The following is an 18853-nucleotide window of genomic DNA, read 5'->3' on the forward strand; positions in this document are numbered from 1 at the left end:
GATAAAATGTGAACACAGTGCCACTGGCATAAGATCTGGCACTTGTAATAAATATCCTTTCCTGTTTTTTGCTGGTGAAAGAGAGAAGGAAGGAAAAGCGTTTCCCTCATTTTGGTGAGGATTGAACAAGAACTAAGACATGCTGGCCCAGCATTTTTAACTTGAAACGCTGTATTTCTGGCAAGTTGGTCATAATGCTCAGGGCAGAAGTTGTCTAATCTCATGAAGGCCTTTGAGGAAAGGCTCACTCACACAACATTCAAAAAACCCTAAAGCCTCACTGCCCAGCATGCACCATACTCTCACTGACTTATCTGCATGAAATCACAGAACCACGCCAAGTATCAGGTTCCTCTGAGATGGAAGTGAACACAACCGTGGACTTCCAACAGCCTAGATATTTCCAAGGGCATAAAACATGCCCCTCATACCTAACAATATTTTCTGGTAATATTTTGATCATTATTTAATACCGTTTAAATATTAGCAATATTTTAATGAATGTCATACCCATTTGATTGAATCATGCAAATAAATATGAATCAAGAAGGTAGGGTCAGACTCATGCTAAAAAACTTTCTGAGAGGTCATATCTATGAAAAATTTGGACTGAAATAATGACAATAATTTTTATATAATAATACAATAAACATTCACTAATAAGTATTTGTGAACATTACCATGTTCTTTTTATCCTAGAAAATCTAAGATTGATTTTTAAAGTAAACTAGTTTACTTATTATTCTTTGAGTTCAGAGCTTTGACTTGAGTTTTTTCCCAGCTCTTTCTCATTATTACTGAGTGTAATTAAATTTTCTCTAAAGTGCTAAAGCAGCTAACAGAGTCGACAAGTGTTGACAAGTCTGTTTAAGCAACTCTAATATAAGATGACATATGCAGTACTCAAAAAACAATTACTGAATTAATTGATTCACACAGTAAGGAGTTAGGTAAGAGGCAACACTAAGTGGGGAAGAAAATTCAAGGCTTTGCAGAAATTAGTGAGTTGAGTCCATTTTGTATGACCCAAAGAACTCTGTTCACTTCCCTAAATCTCAACTCCCTCATCTGTAAAAAAGGAATTCTGTTATTAAATCCACATGTTGCCATAAGGATTAAACTTTATTACATGTCTAAAAAACTTAGCACAGTACTGTAATAAATGTCAGACTCCTGTTTCTGTAGGCAGACTCAACCGTGGTTTCATTTTTCAGGTTTCAGTTACCCACAGTTTCAGTCGCTTTGGATTAGAAAATATTAAAACAAAAAATTCCAGAAATAAACAATTCACATGTTTTAAATTGTACACTCTTTTGAGTAGTATGAGGAAATCCTGTGCTCTCCAGCTCTGTCCTGCTCAGGACAGGTCCCGCTTTGTCCCTCGTGTCTATGCTGTATATGCTAACACCCTCCCTCCCTTAGCCACTCAGTAGCCATCTTGTAAGTTATAAAGAGCTTCCCTTAAGTGAAAAAGTGCAAGTTTTCAATGAGAAAAGAGAAAAAAATTATTTCTAGGTTGCTAAAATCACTAGTAAGAACAAAATTTCTATCCATGAAATTGCCTAATTGTAAATTAAACTTTATCATAGGTGTGTATACCTAGGGGAAAAAAATAGTATATATAAGGGTGTGGTACCATCCGTGGCTTCAGGCACCCACTGGGTGTCTTAGAATGCATCCCCTGAGGATCTACTGAGGGATGACTAGTGAGCTATAATTCCAATACTATTTGAGAAGGAGAATAAAAAAAGGACATATTATGGCTGTACACTGGATTTTCCTTCATCATAGCATTAGTCAATGCTTTTCTAGTTACAAAAGACTAATGTCCAAATAAGCTAATTAGCTAAAAGGGGTTTTCCTGGAATTTTCAAAAACCTTGGGAAAGCCAGGTACAGACCAGCTTTGTGGCAACTAGAATTAAGAATTATGTTGTCACTAGGGGTCTTCATCCAGCCGTGATCTGTTTTTTGCATGTTAACTTTGTTCTGTCTTCCACATGGCCAGAGTTACAAATATGAAAAGGAGAAAGAACAGAAAGAACCCTAGGGTGTTAGATTGGAAGGAAATGGAAGTACCATATCCGTTTAACTGGTTTTGTAATAGTTATTTAAATATAGAAGTTGTGTGTATGTGTATATGTGTATATAAGAATGTAATGAATATATGAGTGTATATCTGGGTGAATATGTCTGTCACATGTGAGTGTGTGTGTGTGTGTGTGTTTTCTTTATCCACCAAGATGGCCTAGAAGTAATGACATTACAGTAGCAATGAGTACACCTAGCACCCAGATCTTAGTTTGTAATCCATTGTCCAAAAAAAGGAAGTAAAAGATTCTTGGAGAGACAACTGATTCTTAAAGTGCATCCCATTGCTTCTCTTGGATTTTATTGATTTGAAGCAAGTCAATGAGTCCAGCTCTCACTGAAGTACAGAGGATTACACCGGGGCCTGAATACCACTGGGGGACATCACAGAAGATGCCTACCACAGGCAGCTGCCGCTAGTGGGGAGAGAGCCTGTGAAGTGAAAAAGAGAGAAAGAGCTGTTGTGATGTTGCCAATGTCATTTTATCTCACACACACACACACACACACACACACACACACATTGCTCTTCAGTATGTGTGTTATAATTCACAAAAAATTTTAAAAAGTATAAAATCACATGTACAGAAAAGTCAGAATGAAAGCCAAATTACTGATTAAAATAATAAAAAATGTTTCAAATATCTTTATACCTAAAAAGTCTTTAATAAATTAAAAGGGAAATTTGGCAATATAACACAATGATGAGACCACTAATTCTTCAATCTATTTAGATTTTATATGCATAAATTTTTAAAAATATTAAAATAGGCTAGGCTATAAGTAGCTCTTAGGAGAAAGTATACCCCAAACCAAAAAAAAAAAAAATGTTCAACCTTACTATGAAAGAATAAAATTACAACAGAAGCAAAACATTTTTTGCCTCTTAAATTAGTAAAGATATTTTGAAAGTCAGTTGCAAGTAGTGGGAAGTATCTGAGATGAAATCAACACTGAACCCTAGGTCATTTTAATATTGAAAAGTGGAGGTAAAAAAGAGGAACAAGCAAAAGAGACTGAGAAGGAGCAAGAAGTAGAACCAGAAGAATTATATCCTGGAAACGATTTTTATTTCTTTTAATATTTTAATAAAGAGGAGTGTGGGTGCTAGGCCTGGGTGGCCCAAGGTCTAGCTGTGATCCAGGCCCGAGGCTAAGAATAGGACCCCAGATTTAGAAAATATGTAAACATACTTCAGCTTATTATATCACACATACATGGCTGAAGGCCACTATTGTAGTCTGCTATGCGAGGAGCCATGTGGTCCCCTGGAGAGCAAAAGGGGAGCACAATAAAAGGGGAGCAGAAGAAGTGCATGCAATACCACACAACCCCACAATAGACTGCACTTCCCAACAGAAGTGTGCTCTGTGCAATAAAGTTGGTGCCTGCCATTTCATCCTCATGTCTGCCTCTTGTATGTTGTTCCAACTGGTGTCTCACCATTGAACTTTCCCTTCTTGATCAGCAACCCCCCTGATACTTAGCATAGCCAACATGATCTGCTCAGCCCTGACAAGGAGTGACCCTTGAAATTCTGCTAATAGATCAGGTAAAGTGAGGTTTGAGAATATACCATTTCACTTAGAATCAAGGAGATCATTTTTTATGTGAAAAAGAGCAATTTAAAGTAAGTTCAAGAAATGATGATTTATGAAAAGTTGAATACAATTCATATAGACAGCCCTTATTAAGAGAGCAAAATGGGACAAAGAAATGGGCAACAAAGTGAAATATGAGAAATTAGGATTTGGTGAAGATGGTTTCTTAGTTATGACATGGGCGTAGGCATGGGAACAAATAGAGGGGAAAATAAAATCCTGGAGTTCAAGAATAAGGAGAACAGAGTATTGGAAGTATTTTATTTCTAAGAGTGCTACACATGTGGATATCCAACTCAGGAAGAGAAGTAGATGGGAAGGAAGAATCCTTTCACGACAGTTCTCAGGAAATTCATGCTCCAAGTCACAGAAAGAACAAACAAAATTATGACTATATTAATGAATCCTTCCCAGTCAATCCTATTTGAGCTCCTGGTTACACAATTGTCTTAATTAACTCTGAGCATTAAGAATTTCAGAATTATGTTTCACTGAAAATTCCAGTGCCGTGAAAAACTAGAAAGAGGAGCAGTGAAGTCAGAGTCAAATTCATGAATGTAGTTTTTTCATTACACCTTCGTGGGCTGATTCTTAAAGCAAATATTCTGGGTATACTAAAGAAACAGAGAGCAATGTGGTGAGAGGTGATGGCAGCATGAAATGACAGGAAGTGAGAGCAAACAGGGAAGAGCAAATCGATGTTAAAGGTGTTAAGGAGGCAGAGCTGACAAGACAGTGATTGACTAGATGTATGTGAAGAGGGAGAACAGGGAGGTCAAAAACAAGCAGATTAAATATGACGAAAAAAAGAAAACACAATCAACCGTAGAGAGTTTGAAATGCAGTAAAAGCTCATGACATCAAAATTATTTATCTTCTTTGAAGCAACATCTTTATACCTAAGAAGGCAACTTTGATTTATGGGGCTTTTCAAGTTAATGGATTCAGGTTAATCCTGGCCAGGTGTCTGTTCCTGATATGTTTGGATTCTGGGAAAACCTACTTAACCTCATCATAATTTAAAGCTTGGTGCTAGCTAACTAGATCCAAGGTCTTTCTAATCCCTAGATCAAGATCTCCATGCCAAAAAGTAGGAAATCTATTTTGAAGGCTAGAAAGAGTTGATATGCTCCCATAAGAACTTTAATCATCTTTCATTTACGGAAATTATCTCTACGTGAACAAAATTAGATATTTTACCACAGAAGTTGAATGTTCACTTGCTTTGTCTTCTAAGTCATCTTTTTAAGAACATGAAGAAATAGTACAGGCACCTCCCACTGAATGACCCAAACTCTGTTACATGAGGCAAAACAAAATATAAATATCTTTTCCTGAAACATCTTGTTGAATAAATGAGAGGTCAAAGAGAGAGAGAGAGGATATGCTAGAGTTCTAGGATACTGAGGGAGAGAGCAGTCCCAGGAAGGTTGGAATGGTGTTAGACTCAGGACCACCTAATTTAGCCTTGAGATTCTGGTCTAAAGGACACAAGAAAAGAATGGGGTAACGGACAATACGAACAGTGCCTAAAGGACACATGAAAGACATCCTATTTATAAAGTTAGTTGTCAGCCTTGCTTTAAGTTTTATGGAGTACTGATTTGTGTTTAGCATTTTGTGAATGAACTCATGGGCTATACATATGTTTTTCTAATGGCATAATGCAGCTATTGAATATAATGCTAAATACTTCCAGTGCATTTATTTGACAAAGAATAAGTACCACAAAAAAAATGGTGTGTCTATAATGACTGCAGAGAAGTGTTAAGTACCAATGATTATATTCAACACATCAAACAAGAATGCTTTGGAAGAAGTCATTAAAATAGGACCATTAATTAAAATATACTTCATAAATTTTGTTGGAGCAAAATATACTTGAGATGTGGTACATTTGGTGCAGTAAATAAAATCAAAGAGTATTCCTTGAGAACAGAAAATGTTTCTCATAAAATCCTGATGATGCGTTCAGTAACTCCCTTTCCTCTGATTTTATTTTTCTCATTAAAATCCAATCTATGACACATTTGAAGTTCTCTCCCACTCAACAGTAACATGTAGAAAGTAATAAACTACACACATCCTGGAGGGACATACTGAAGGAAAACATTCCGGTTTCCAATCTCTTTAGTCGACAAAATCTAAGACAATCACCAATTCCACAAGCCTGGCATAGTGCCAGGGAGGAGTGGGTGAAATATGTTGATAATAAATACAGGAATATTGGAATTGAGTCACACAATAGTTTCTTGCTTTAAACAAAAACAAACAATTCAAAAATTAAGCTTGAGGGAAAATTACTTCTACCCTGGGTATGGATGGCAGCTCAGCCATCCTATTATAATTGCTCAGCTAAATCTGGTTTGTTGACAGTGATATATTGAGCTTTTTAATTCAGCAATGTTCTCACTTGAAAATTCAAAAACTAATTATTTTAATGCTATTGCCAATAGCTTTAGCTATTGTCAGAAATGTTTTCCTCTTCCAATGGAAACCTGAAAATAAACAAACAATCCTAATAATTGAAGATCTTCATTTCATCTTTATTTAAGTACTACTATGAAAAAACAATTTTTAAAGTATATTTCATTTTTTAAAATATATTGCAAAGAAACTCATCATCTACTTAATAAGTGAAGTTAATTTTATTCCTCTTAAATGTCTTGTTGAAAGTTAGTGGATTCTGAGCTCAATACTCAATTTTTATTAGGATGTTCCCATGCTTCTCTCCAATGAGTCAAATAATGAATGACTAAGGTAAGGGACATTTGCCGTTGGCATTATGTTGTACAGAAGGATGGAAGGAGGTCGTCATGCCATTTCTGTAGTGTTTGTGCTGCCAGAAAATAAGACTTCCTTAATCCCCTTCATACAGCACTATCAGGGTGTTATAGTGCCCAGCCTATACAAAGAAAAGGAGTTTACTCACTCAGCTTTGAAAGGTTTTGAAGGCATCCCAGCAACCACCACTTACAAGCTGAATCCTGAAAGAGAGAGATAAAGGGCCAAGTAGGTATGGAAGAAAGAAAGGGAGATGAGAAATGGAAAGGATATTCTAGGTTACATGTTGAAATGTATGGAGATTCAGCAAATACCCCAGCATTCAGCAAAGTTTGTCTAGGTGTGGTCTATCAGCCATCTCAATGTAAATCATCCAACTTCCTTGTTGAAATGCACCTTTTTGAGCCCTGAAGCTGACCTGCTACATCAGAATCTGAAGCCCAGGATTTTTTATTTAAGAAACATTCTAGAGGATTTTTATGTACACTAGATTTTATATTTTCTAGCATGGCATAAGTGTGAGGAGGGAGTAAGAGGCAAAAGATGATTCTGGAGAAATGAGCCAGGTTGGACCATGAAGTCCTTGAACACTAAATATTTGGGACATGGGACTTTCCTGAGTACAAAAGAGACACCACAGCCAAAATCAACATAAGAGCATAAAAAGAAAATAATTCTACTTTAGAAAAATCATACTAGTGAAAGCGTGAGATAATGGATTCAATAGAATGAGACTGGGCCAGACAGCTGAAGAGAAATAGAAAGTAAAACTGGGAATTTATTAATTGGGATACGGTTGGGGAGGGAAGGGGACATGGTTTTGAAAACAGGGGGACATCAATAATGATCCCGCTCCAGGGTTCTGCCTTGAGTATTATATACAGAGCACAGATGACAAGGCATGGTGAAGAAAGTGAGCTCGATTTTGAGTAGGCTGAGCTGGAAGCGTCTGTAGAATGCAGGTTTAGAAGATACATTTGAGATGGGGTTATAGACTTAAAAGTCATCAATACAACTGGTAATAGAAACTGTGATATAATAAAAGCTTATGATATCATTTTTCTTCATAAAATGGGAAATTAAGTTACTTCCCAATATTTAGTAAAAAAATTTTAAAAAGGAGGTGTCAGAGAATGAAAGAAATATAAAATAGCTACTATGAAGCTCATGAGAGAGAACACTGAAAGAAAAAAGCATTAAAGTCTCAGCCAACACAGAAGAACTACAATTATAGTGGCTCAGATTTTGCCAGCTGTCTTTCTCCAGTAACACTTGCCCACCTAGGAACAAGGCTAGAAAAAGAAGGCAGCTGTAGTGCTAGGGGCTCCTCTTTCCAAAGAAGCAGAGGGACTAAGATCCCCTTCTGGTCCTGGTGGCCTCCCCCCACATGCTATGCTCCTAAAACTCAGATCCAGGAACAAAAACCTGTCATGTTTTTCTTCAGCTTAGTTCTGCCTTGCTATATGCCTGTTAGTTTCTGCCACACATACAACACACACACGCACACACACACACACAAATACACACACATGTAAAGATTTTCACTCCTGCTTGCTCTCCCACTATGCTCTCATCTTCCAAATTGTTCTCAGGTTCTGTGGCACAAACCCATGCTTTTCTGCCATACACTCCTTATTTGTGGCTTTCAGCTGCTCTGGAGTTATCATTTCTTCATTTGTTGTTGAAAATTTTTTGACCTCAGGGGTGCTATTTGTCTCTTGTCTTTTTTTCCTTATAGGTTATATATTTTTTATTCCTTTACTGTCATTTCAGTGGACTTTGGAGAAAGACAAGAGATCAGTTCATGACTCAATCCATGTGACATCAAATTTCTAATTGATTCCTAAACATGCTGGGTATTTCATGTACAAATTTCTAGAGAACACCAACATTACAGATTAAGTAAAATGCATTTTCAAAAATCCAGGAAGTAGAACCATGTTATGGCAAAAAAATAATAATAATAATAATAATGATGATGAGATGATATTAGATGAAGATCTATAGTATAGGAAAAAGCCAGTCTGTATAGAACTGTGTTATATCACAGTTTCTATTACCAGTTGTATTCTAGGCTGAATGTTTGTGGCTGTGGACTGAGCCAATTATTTTAACTATGCTCTTGGGAAAGTTATTGAAATTCAATTAAAGGTGATTTCCAGTAACATTCAAGTTATCACATTGCTTTTGAGCAGAGACTTAACACTTGGCTAAATGGTGTTGTAACTATGGTTTGACTCTGAGAAACAAAATATGTGATCTTTTAGCAATCAAATTCAGAATTTCAGCAAACACCATTAACACTTACAGGACCAGACCGTATGAGGCTGCAGACTCAGGAATCATTTGTAACACAGAGGCTAATATTCTTTCTAAGGAAACATGTCATTCATTTTAAAAACCTACGTATTATCTAAACAAGAGAATGGACTAATAAACTGAAGTGAATCAAAACTATAAAATACAGTGAATCAGCTAAAAGGAAATGGATCAATAGGCTAGAACTCTGAGACATATTACTAAAAGAAAAAAAAACTGTTCAATTCAGTAACCTCTAAGAAAGGAGGGGAGACAGAAAGGGTTGGTTAAAGGAAACTGTTAGCCTTAACTACATTAATTAACTATTACAATGATAAGTATTAAGATATCACATGTATAATTAAAATTAAATTTAAGAATAAATTTAATTTCTAATTTTTAAGTGCTCACTTGAAAACTTTTTTTTATCAAAAATATTTCTAAATAAGTTGTGATAAAACAATCTCATTGAAAAGGAGAGGTTCTAGTTCTAGTTCAGATGGAATAAGTACATTGCATCCTGTCTTTCCTACTGCAAACCAGTGACTAATTTCCCATTATTTCCTCCACTGTATCCTGGCCTAGACCCAAGGCAGCTCACAACCAAGAAGAGGACAAAATATTGTATAAATCTTCTTATATGGGATACCTACAATAGGCAAATTCATAGAGACAGAAAGTAAAATAGAAGTTATAAGGGGCTGGGGAAGATTTTAGTGGTAAAACTATTGTATGTATTGATTATGGTGGTGGTTACAAGAATCTATACATGTGTTAACACTGGTAGAACTGTAGATCAAAAATGAAAAGTTCAAAAACTTTATAGCAGCTCTTAGTCAAGTTTCTCTATGTCTTTCAACTATTTTTTTTATCAATTGGTAATTAGAATTAATCATCACATAAAAAAGATATACCCTGGGATTCTGGAATTTAGTACAATTTTGTTGTTAAATATTTTTTATTTGATTTTGAGATTTCTTGGTAGTACTTTTATGAAACTGAAATGCTTCTACTTCTTTTAATATTTAATAGTAAATAGTTATTTATCGATTGAAATACAGAAGCAAATTTATATAGAGTAGTACATATATAATATATATATGAAATATATATATATTACATATTATATTATATATAATATATTGTGACAATAGGTTTAAAATCTGCACTTCTTATCAACAGAAATAATTCTTTTGTAATAACTCTTGAAAGCATTGCTTATTTTTCCTCCTATTCACCTATACATATCACCTTCAAGTTTAAAAGAAATCTAATGTCTTTACCCTTTATAGAACAAAATACCCTTTATAAAAATCTTATCTTGAACATAATTGTACCCTTTAGAAAATCATATTCCCTGTGAACTATTCCGGTTAATCATTTTTTTACTAATTTAATAATTTTCTACCAAAACAAAACCCAAAAATAACACTTTTAATCACATCACTAGAAATCCCACAAGGATTAAGTCTTACTGCACCATGATTCAAAAGCAGATTGGAAGATAGTGAGTTGCTCCAAGAACAGAATTGTGTTATGCTGTTGAGTTATTTCAGTGCACTAATCATCCAGATATGGTTTCATATTAAGTATACTTTTTGACAATTTTAATATTTATCTAAACATTTGTGTGTGTGTGTGTGTGTGTGTGTGAGAGAGAGAGAGAGAGAGAGAGAGAGGCAACCCTTGGTTGACCTCACAGATTGCAAGAACCCTATCAGCTTACAATCTCTTATTTTTTATTTTTATTTTTAAAATTTTTTATGCCTACAAGACCTGGTCTTCCTATGGTGTCTCCCATCCAAGTACTAACCAAGCCCAACCCTGCTTAGCTTCTGAGATCAGACAGGAGTGGGCTTATTCAGGGTAACATGGTCCATAGTAATCTAAACTTTTCTTAAACAGCTTCCCACCAACTTCTGGTAATCATATAACTGTTTTATATTCTTCTAAAATATAAATATTGTAAATATTTTACTCTTCCTTTATATTAGGTTGGCGGGGGAGAGCCAGCCAGATGCTTGCCTGGAGACTTCCCAGCCTGATATCGGAATTCAGACCTCCCAGCCTGACATCGGAATCCGGATGCCCAACTGATAAGGGACCACCCTAAAGCCCTGGAGCTGCTACCCTAACCCAGATGCTCAAGTGACATTCCCCATTCTATACCTTACCCCGACATAACCCGATAAAAACTGCACCTTCCGGTCCCAGGGTGTGACTTCTCTGGTCCCTCTCCTCTCTGGACCAGAGAATCTCTCCCAGGAGCCCTCTCCCAATAAAGGCTTGCTTTTAAAACTTCTCTCAGCGCGTCACACATTTACTTTACACTTTATATTAAATTTTTTAAGTCTTATTCTTTTCTTCTCTGAAAATGCCTTATTTATTTACCACTATCTGTTTTAGGTCCCTCTCTCTATAAAATTATATCACTGAAATAGCCTTCTAGTCAGCTACCCTAATTCCAGATGGCCTCTATTATGCAAAAAAAAAAAAAAAAAAGGATTCTATAACTCTACTTTCTGAATGTTACTTCTCTGACTCCAAATGATTTCCATTATTTATTGAATTAAATCCAAAACACTCTGCTTGACTTTGAAGAGCTCCCATAATTTCCCCACCCTTTCAGTCTGTCCATTGTTCTCACTGGCTTTTAGATCTCATCTTCGGATCTGTTGAGAAATACTACTCACTTTTTCAAGCATATACCAAAATCGATCTCATCTCGATGTCATTATTCACTATAATCCATTCTTAGCAAGCTGTCTCTCCTTAAAAGACTAGGTCAATTTGCACCTCCAATAAGCCCTTTATGATCATTATCAGCTGACCTGAACCTTATAGAGTTCTGAAAGTAATTTATAGATTAGAACACATGATTATAGCTCTAATTATTCTTATGTTCTAATAATTTAAATATTTGCTTTTTTGTGTGTTAAATTCGTAAGCTCTTGGAGATAGAACTATTTTTTAGTGAGATGTAAGACAAACATGCAAAGAAAGTAATAACTTTTCTATATCACAGCAATAACTAATTATAAAATGTAATAGGAAAAAGAAAAAGATCCAATTTTTAATAACAAACAATAATATGCTTAAGGATATAACTAAAAATAAACATACAAAGCCATTATAAAAAAATATCATTGAAAAACAGCAAAAAAAATGAAAAATGAGAAATATCAAGGTTATTGTAGCAGATTCAGTACTCTAAAAAGTCAGTGTTCCCCAAGTTGATCTATCAGCCCTAAAAAGATTCCATATTTTGAAAGTGTTTTGAGTTCATAAAGGAAATAAAGCAAATGGCAACGATGACCTAAACGCTTTTAGAAATATTTATAGATTAATTTACTGCAGCAGATAATCAAACATTTTATAATTATTCCATAATTAAAACACTGTGGCTTCAGAATAGCAATAAGAAAATAAGAAAAATGAGTCAAGAAGCAGAATTATACATGATATTGTAAAATATAATAAAGTAGCATTTCACATTGGTAAAGAAAATATGGGCTGTTCGATGTATGGCTGAGTAAGCGTTTTATCCCATTGAATATAAAAATAAACAGCAGACAGATTGAAATCTAAACACTAAAAATCAAAACTAAGTCCTACTTTCTGTAATTGTGGTAATGGCTAAACATTTTGAAAAGGCTTGCATGTTTATCATGGTAGAAGTAGTTAAAAAAATTACAGTGTGGATAAATCTAGAGGATGTTATTCTAAGTGAAATAACTCAGACAGAGAAAGACAAATACCATATGATTTCACTTACATGTGGAATCTAAAAAATAAAATAAATGAACAAACAATACAGAAACAGACTCATAAATGAAGAGAGCAAATTGGTGATTGCCAGATAGGAGGAGGTTGGAGGACTGGGTGAAAAAGATGAAGAAACTATAAAGTATAAATTGGTAGTTACAAAATAGTCATTGAGATGTGAAGTACAGCATAGGGAATATAGTCAATAATATTGCGATAATTATGTATAGTGCCAGGTGGGTACTAGGCTAATCAAGGGGATCACTTCGTAAATGATATAAATGTCTAATCACTATGTTATATACTTAATACTAATATAAAACAATACTTAATGTCAACTCTAATTGAAAAATCAAAATTAAAATAATATATATAGTGGAACACTGTCCAACAGCATTCAGCCACTTAAAGTGTAGGGTAGACTTCTTTGTACTGACATGTAAAGTTTCAAAGATGTACTGCTGCATTGGAAAAAGCAAGTGACTAAGCAAACATAAATCTTGATCTTGCTTATGTTTTTATAATGAGATATGCAGATGTGTGTAAATGCATTGAGAATGAGTTAGGATGCTGGGTACTAAGTAGTGCACATTGGGTGCCCTAGAGAAAAAATAAAAATAGAGGTATGTGTGCAGCCGGGAGATGAAAAGTAAAGTCGACTTTCATGTTTCACTCTAAGTTCTTCTGGATAGATTAAAACTATGACTTGTGTGATAAAAAGGAAAAATTCATTAGATACCAAAGAAAATACAGGAAATTGGTGCCATTGTCTTTTAGTAGAAATGGCATTAAAAATAATAATAATAAAAATATTTAACAGGAAAACAAAGAAAGATTTGATCACATAAAAGTGTAAAACCTCTCTAGGTCAAATTTAAATTTTAAGTCGTATCTGAGAGAAGAATTTTAAAATGTATAACAGATGAAGGATAAATGTTAATAATATATGGAGAATATTATGAATAAGAAAAAGACCAACAACCCAAAAGAAAAATGGGTATCTGATATAAAAAAAGATAATCCACTACACACACACAAAATTACATGTGGAACATATAAAAAGATATTTAACTTTATTTATGACAACTATATTAAAGCTGTAAGTTTGTCCATTAGATATATAATTTTTTTTCAAATATTGACAATATTCAAAATTGATGAAAATTGAGATTAACGTTACTCAAGTATTTTTCATGTGAGTATAAATTAATTGAACTCTTGGGAACACAATTTTATAGTATTATTAAAATGTATAAATGACCTACACTCTTACCCCAAAATCCCAGTCCTATCAATCTATTTCTAAAGGGAAAAAAAATTAAATTACATATATGAAACCTAAATGTTTATCAACATTGTGATAGTTAAGTAGATTATGAATTACCCATGCTAAAGAACATTGCAGTCAAAAAAGAGAACAAGTATCAGCATTGAAAGATCTTCACGTTACTTTGTTAAAAGCAAATCACAGAAAAATGTGTGTACTATATTCCTACCTATGTTGGAAAAAGATACTAATCTATACATAGTGTTATGGGCTAAATTCTACCCCCAGATTTATATAAAACCCTGATCTCCAACATATCAGGAGATGTATTAAATGTATTAAAGACAGTGCCTTTAAAGAGGTAATTAAGTTCAAAATAGACTCGTTAGTGTGGGTCCTAATACAATCTAACTAGTATCCTTATAAGAAAAGGAAATTTGGATGCAAAAAGAAACACAGAGGAGAGAAAACCAAATGAAGACTCACCAAGAAGAGCCATCTGTAAGCCAAAGAAAAAGGCTTAAGGAGAAACCAAACCTGCCAATGCCTTGATCTTGCACTTCCAAACTCAGAACAGTGAGACAATAAATTTCTGTTGTTTAAGCCACCCAGTATTTGTTACGGCAGCCCTAGCAACCTAGTACACGTAGTAAGGATTTGGAAAGATGCACACCCAACTGAAACAGAGGTTGCCTCTGGAGCTCTGGACTGAGAGGAGAAAAAGGAAAGAGATCAAAAAGTAAATTTTACTCTATATGCTTTCATGTAGCCAGAAATGTTTAAAGGAGACATTTACTTTTGTTACAATTTAAAAAGAAAAAGAAGACTATCACTCAGATAAGTAAAGAAACATATGTAGATGTATGATGGTTCGATTGAATCTCATTATGTTATTTTCGATTGAATATTATTATGTTATTTTTGCCAAAATAAAATCTTGATCTCTTTAGGCTGATAGTTTCATATCACTTTAACATCCAAAATTATAAAATAAACAAAACAATAAAAAGTAAGGAGAAGAATGTGAACTATCTAAAACAAAACTTTCTCTTTATATAAAATTAACTTAAGTGTTTTTAACAGAACTCTTTACAGGTGATGATTTTATTTTTCTTTTCTATCATCTTTTTATGGAAAAGAATTAAGATCATATTTGACTTTAAAGCACTGAAAACATTTTTAAAAACCTGCCATATACCAGACGCTGCAAGGAAATAAAGGGAATAGCCTTTCCAGATCTTACTGATAATGGAATAAGGCTTTGGGAAAAAAGAAAGCTACATTCAAGGTGATAAATCATGGAGCAGACATATGACAAAGTTGTTGCAGCCATACCAGAAGGCAGGTGTTTCGTTCCTCTTGGAAAATAAAGGGTTGGAGAAGGTACAGAGAGGCCTTCACAGGAAATGTTAGTCTTAAGCCTCAGTTAGTAGGAGATAATTCTGCAAGTACTTGAGTAAAATCCTTTCAGGCAGAAAGAATAGCTCAAAAAAGGGAGAGATTTGGTTTTTAGGAGGCCCTGGAAGACTGGCACCCAGGTCGCAGTGAGAACACTGAACTCATCTGTCTAGGAGGATCCCTATGCAATCCTTCCTTTGTCACAAACCGACAAATTCCTCCCAAAATGGAAATTTTGAAAGGAGCCCAGTGTCTTCAAGAATCTCTCTTTGGCACCTCTAGGCTGCAGGAGGGAACCATGGGGATGTCTGTAGCCTTCCTGCCCTTTAGCACTCTGTGTCTATTCCTATGTCTATTCCTCCAGGATGAGTTAGGTTAAACACCCTAAGGCTTTAAGAACATGACTGAGTATCTCACGAACTCAGAAAAACCATAAGTCACTTCAGAACCAGTGCCTCAGTCTCCCAAGATCCGACTACCATAGCTGTAGCCCCTTAATAAGGACAGGGAAAGATAATATTTCATTTTTTTATGGTTGATTAGTATTCCTTTATAAATACATACCACATGACAACATGGATGGATCTTGAAGTTATTATACTAAGCAAAATAAATCAGATTAAAAAGGACAAAAACTGTATGATTTCACTCATATGTGAAATATAAAACAAAAAAGTAACAAACAGACAAACAAAAGAAAAACAGACTCATAGATACAGACAACAAAATGGTGGTTACCAGAGGGGAAAGGGAGTGGGGATGGGGAGGTAAAATAAATAGAGTCAAAATATGGTGATGAATGGAAACTATACTTTTGGTGGTGAGCGCCTAATAGTGTATAAAGATATCCAATTATAATGTTGTACACCTGAAATTTATGTATGTTATTAACAAATGTTATCTCTGTTAAAAAAAAAAGATGAAAGAAAGAAAAAAAGAAAGAAAGAAAGAAGGAAGGAAGGAAGGAAGGAAGGAAGGAAGGAAGGAAGGAAGGAAGGAAGGAAGGAAAGAAAACAGAAAAGAAAAAAAAAGAAAGACAGACAGACAGAAAGACAGACAGAAAGACAGAAAGAAAGAAGGAAGGAAGGAAGGAAGGAAGGAAGGAAGGAAGGAAGGAAGGAAGGAAGGAGGAAGGAAGGAAGGAAAAAAGAAAAGAAAAGAAAAGTAAAGAGAAAAGAAAAGAAAGACAGAAAGACAGACAGAAAGACAGACAGACAGACAGAAAGAGAGAAAGAAAGAAAGAGAGAGAGAGAGAGAGAGAGAGAGAGAAAGAGAGAGAGAAAGAAAGAAAGAAAGAAAGAAAGAAAGAAAGAAAGAAAGAAAGAAAGAAAGAAAGAAAGAAAGAAAAAGAAAGAGCAAGGAAAGTACAAAAAGAGCAGGGGGGTGTTGGATTGGATGTCCTATATTCCAAACATGGCTCTTGATTTTTGACAGTTGAATGGTTTTATGTATTGTAACATGTACAGTACATTTCTGAGTTGCTCACCATTTTAAGAGTAATCTAACAAGTTTTTATTCCAGTTAGATGATTTTTGTAAAAATCCATTGGTTTTTACCAAAGGACAGGAATCTCTGTCCTTTTGTGAATCAGTTGTTTTATTAGGGAAACACCACACTGAGTTAGTCTTCCATACAGGCCATGATGGATTAAATTCTGTCAAAGAATAAAGGAGTATAAAGGAAAAGAGAGCCTGTGTGAAAAAAAAATCTTTTGAGATGAAAGATGTATTTCAGTGAGAAGACATGGAAAAGATTTCTCCTAAAGAGAAAGGTGTTACTTTCTCTTTGTGTCACTGAAAGAAGCCCTTCAAAGGTTAGTAGATGATAATATGGTTGACTGTGAGAGGATTGGAACATCTAACTATTTGGGAGCTTTTCCAAGTAAAGCTCTTCATGCAAGGAAACATGAACTGGAAGTTCTGGAATCTGTTATCAGAGAAAAACTAAAAGCATGCAAACCAACAGAAAAGCGTTGAGAAAGCTAAAACTAGCCAACATGAGATGGAAGAGCAAACTATGCTAGCAAAGGAGGTTCCTTCAAAGGGAACAGCCAAAGGCAGAAGTAGAAAAACACACACACACACACACACACACACACACACACACACACACACAAATGTTATTCTCAAGTTGTCAAAGAAACATGCCAAACAAATAAAGTAGCCAGAACTGCTAACAGATGGACTGATAGTATGTTTGCAATAAAATCTTGGGCCAAAAGAAAATTTGAATTTGAAGAAAATAAAATTGATAAAATTTTGGAATTCTAAAAAACTTTGACTACATAGACTAAAATGTTCAATGTTAGTAAAGAATCTATACACTTTTGAATATGTAAAAATTTTTTTATTATTCAACTAAATGTACTGAATTGTCATTTGCCTACAGCTTTTTATCATTTTGTTAATTTTAAATAAAGTGTTAAAGAAAAGAATCTCTTCTTCTTGTCTCCTGATTCATAGTACTGTCTTTTACTTTTTCATTCATCCTGTCTTGGCTTTGGTGTCTCACTTCACCTCTGCGGCTCCACCTTCTATTGGTCCCCTCACTTTCCCAGGAGGTTTTTCCTTTATGAACGACTGCATTTATACTGACAACATGGCACACTCTGGGGCAGCCAAGGAGATTTCCCTGCACTAGCCAAGGCCTTTTCTCATAGCTCCACATCAAATAGGACTCCAGCCCCAAGTGAATTAGACATCAAATTGTATATGCTGTGCAAGGAGTTACGGCTAGACCATGCAGACAACTGAGAATCAAACTAGTCTGAAACAGACATCTCACTCTAGTAATTAGGTGGAGAATAGATGAAAAAGGGCCAAAGCTAGAGGCTCAATGACAAGCTTATCCTCAAACCAGTTTTTTATAGGACATAACAATTCAAATTCATCTAATATTTGGATGGTAAACATCAATCGTTCTTCTTGACCAGGTGTTGTCAGAGTGGAGAGAGAGGAAGAAGTTTAATATCACCCCCAGGGATCACCTAGCAACTAGGTGTATGATGATGCCCTTAGTTGAGGTAAACACACACACACACACACACACACACACACACACACACACACACACACACACAGGAAAAAGAGCAGTTCAGAGGAAATATGCACTTAGTTTTAGACTAGGTGTATTTGAGGTATCCATAGAATTTTGTCAAAATCATACAAACATACAAATAAGAGGTAAATAATTTAAAGATAGAACAATATATTTTAGGTAGTTATGTACCATTATTGCACTATGCCTTTAAAAACTATATTATTCACAATAAAGTCTGTTTTTAAAATTTTAAGTAAAAGGATCATAAGCAGTAATATTAAATACTAATACAATGTTAACTATTGATTAGAATATTAAATGGTATATGCCTTTTAAAACTTATTGGTAATTTATTTTTTTAATCCAAAGTTGTCACCAAAGTTCAGCAGTAAAGAAAAAAATATCTAGAATTAATGATGTCTACTTTTTCCATTTGATATTCAAAAAGCAACTAATTTTTTAAAAAATTACCTTTATTATGTCTTATAAAAGGAAATAGGAAATGCTTTAACTCAAAGCAACCATCACTGAGATAACCAACATATCCAGAGGCCAACTATGTACTTCTCAACCATGAACGGTAATACCAAAATGTATGCTAACATTTTCTA

The 18853-nt window shown here is 34.6% G+C and overlaps 1 long non-coding RNA gene and 1 pseudogene across 1 annotated transcript; one reads left to right on the forward strand and one right to left on the reverse strand.

The window, feature by feature from the left end:
- Nucleotides 1-689: 689 nt before the first annotated feature.
- LOC118611983 lies at nucleotides 690-14382 on the reverse strand. The gene is made up of 3 exons (XR_004954606.1): nucleotides 14292-14382; nucleotides 6624-6678; nucleotides 690-2522 (listed from the first exon to the last, which is right to left on the reverse strand). It is a non-coding gene; the product is annotated as an uncharacterized LOC118611983 (long non-coding RNA).
- Nucleotides 14383-14470: 88 nt separating this feature from the next.
- LOC107502090 lies at nucleotides 14471-17496 on the forward strand (annotated as a pseudogene).
- The last annotated feature ends 1357 nt before the right edge of the window (nucleotides 17497-18853 follow it).

This window comes from Rousettus aegyptiacus, unplaced genomic scaffold, assembly GCF_014176215.1.
Source record: "Rousettus aegyptiacus isolate mRouAeg1 unplaced genomic scaffold, mRouAeg1.p scaffold_m13_p_15, whole genome shotgun sequence".
Lineage (NCBI taxonomy): Eukaryota > Metazoa > Chordata > Mammalia > Chiroptera > Pteropodidae > Rousettus > Rousettus aegyptiacus.